The following is a 2,500-nucleotide window of genomic DNA, read 5'->3' as shown; positions in this document are numbered from 1 at the left end:
CGTTTTTGGGCCGTTTTGGCCAGTTTTTGGCCTGTTTTTGCGTTGCGCGGTGACCGTCTTGAGCGGAGCAAAATGTCAGCCATCTCAGCACCCTGGAACCCCCCGGGTGGCACAGGGCTGGATGGGGCTTTCGTATAGCAGGGACGGTGCTGCCTCTCGCTTCGCTCGCTGTCCGCCGCTCGCCGCTCGCTCGCGCAGCCAAAAATGGCCAGTTTTGTCCCGTTTTTGGGCCGTTTTGGCCAGTTTTTGGCCTGTTCTTGCGTCGCGCGGTGACCGTCGTGAGCGGAGCAAAATGTCAGCCATCTCAGCACCCTGGAACCCCCCGGGTGGCACAGGGCTGGATGGGGCTTTCGTATAGCAGGGACGGTGCTGCCTCTCGCTTCGCTCGCTGTCCGCCGCTCGCCGCTCGCTCGCGCAGCCAAAAATGGCCAGTTTTGGCCCGTTTTTGGGCCGTTTTGGCCAGTTTTTGGCCTGTTCTTGCGTCGCGCGGTGACTGTCGTGAGCGGAGCAAAATGTCAGCCATCTCAGCGCCCTGGAACCCCCCGGGTGGCACAGGGCTGGATGGGGCTTTCGTATAGCAGGGACGGAGCTGCCTCTCGCTTCGCTCGCTGTTCGCCGCTCGCCGCTCGCTCGCGCAGCCAAAAATGGCCAGTTTTGGCCCGTTTTGGCCAGTTTTTGGCCTGTTTTTGCGTTGCGCGGTGACCATCTTGAGCGGAGCAAAATGTCAGCCATCTCAGCACCCTGGAACCCCCCGGGTGGCACAGGGCTGGATGGGGCTTTCGTATAGCAGGGACGGTGATGCCTCTCGCTTCGCTCGCTGTCCGCCGCTCGCTGCTCGCTCGCGCAGCCAAAAATGGCCAGTTTTGGCCCGTTTTTGGGCCGTTTTGGCCTGTTTTTGGGCTGTTCTTGCGTCGCGCGGTGACCGTCGTGAGCGGAGCAAAATGTCAGCCATCTCAGCACCCTGGAACCCCCCGGGTGGCACAGGGCTGGATGGGGCTTTCGTATAGCAGGGACGGTGCTGCCTCTCGCTTCGCTCGCTGTCCGCCGCTCGCCGCTCGCTCGCGCAGCCAAAAATGGCCAGTTTTGTCCCGTTTTTGGGCCGTTTTGGCCTGTTTTTGGGCTGTTCTTGCGTCGCGCGGTGACCGTCGTGAGCGGAGCAAAATGTCAGCCATCTCAGCACCCTGGAACCCCCCGGGTGGCACAGGGCTGGATGGGGCTTTCGTATAGCAGGGACGGTGCTGCCTCTCGCTTCGCTCGCTGTCCGCCGCTCGCCGCTCGCTCGCGCAGCCAAAAATGGCCAGTTTTGGCCCGTTTTTGGGCCGTTTTGGCCAGTTTTTGGCCTGTTCTTGCGTCGCGCGGTGACCGTCGTGAGCGGAGCAAAATGTCAGCCATCTCAGCACCCTGGAACCCCCCGGGTGGCACAGGGCTGGATGGGGCTTTCGTATAGCAGGGACGGTGCTGCCTCTCGCTTCGCTCGCTGTTCGCCGCTCGCCGCTCGCTCGCGCAGCCAAAAATGGCCAGTTTTGGCCCGTTTTGGCCAGTTTTTGGCCTGTTTTTGCGTTGCGCGGTGACCATCTTGAGCGGAGCAAAATGTCAGCCATCTCAGCACCCTGGAACCCCCCGGGTGGCACAGGGCTGGATGGGGCTTTCGTATAGCAGGGACGGTGATGCCTCTCGCTTCGCTCGCTGTCCGCCGCTCGCTGCTCGCTCGCGCAGCCAAAAATGGCCAGTTTTGGCCCGTTTTTGGGCCGTTTTGGCCTGTTTTTGGGCTGTTCTTGCGTCGCGCGGTGACCGTCGTGAGCGGAGCAAAATGTCAGCCATCTCAGCACCCTGGAACCCCCCGGGTGGCACAGGGCTGGATGGGGCTTTCGTATAGCAGGGACGGTGCTGCCTCTCGCTTAGCTCGCTGTCCGCCGCTCGCCGCTCGCTCGCGCAGCCAAAAATGGCCAGTTTTGTCCCGTTTTTGGGCCGTTTTGGCCTGTTTTTGGGCTGTTCTTGCGTCGCGCGGTGACCGTCGTGAGCGGAGCAAAATGTCAGCCATCTCAGCACCCTGGAACCCCCCGGGTGGCACAGGGCTGGATGGGGCTTTCGTATAGCAGGGATGGTGCTGCCTCTCGCTTCGCTCGTTGTCCGCCGCTCGCCGCTCGCTCGCGCAGCCAAAAATGGCCAGTTTTGGCCCGTTTTTGGGCCGTTTTGGCCAGTTTTTGGCCTGTTCTTGCGTCGCGCGGTGACCGTCGTGAGCGGAGCAAAATGTCAGCCATCTCAGCACCCTGGAACCCCCTGGGTGGCACAGGGCTGGATGGGGCTTTCGTATAGCAGGGACGGTGCTGCCTCTCGCTTCGCTCGCTGTCCGCCGCTCGCCGCTCGCTCGCGCAGCCAAAAATGGCCAGTTTTGGCCCGTTTTGGCCAGTTTTTGGCCTGTTTTTGCGTTGCGCGGTGACCATCTTGAGCGGAGCAAAATGTCAGCCATCTCAGCACCCTGGAACCCCCCGGGTGGCAC

The sequence above is a fragment of the Musa acuminata genome, unplaced genomic scaffold, assembly GCF_036884655.1.
Source record: "Musa acuminata AAA Group cultivar baxijiao unplaced genomic scaffold, Cavendish_Baxijiao_AAA HiC_scaffold_1136, whole genome shotgun sequence".
NCBI classification, from domain to species: domain Eukaryota; kingdom Viridiplantae; phylum Streptophyta; class Magnoliopsida; order Zingiberales; family Musaceae; genus Musa; species Musa acuminata.
The sequence above is the reverse complement of the archived record's forward strand: the minus strand, read 5'-3'. Positions refer to the sequence as shown.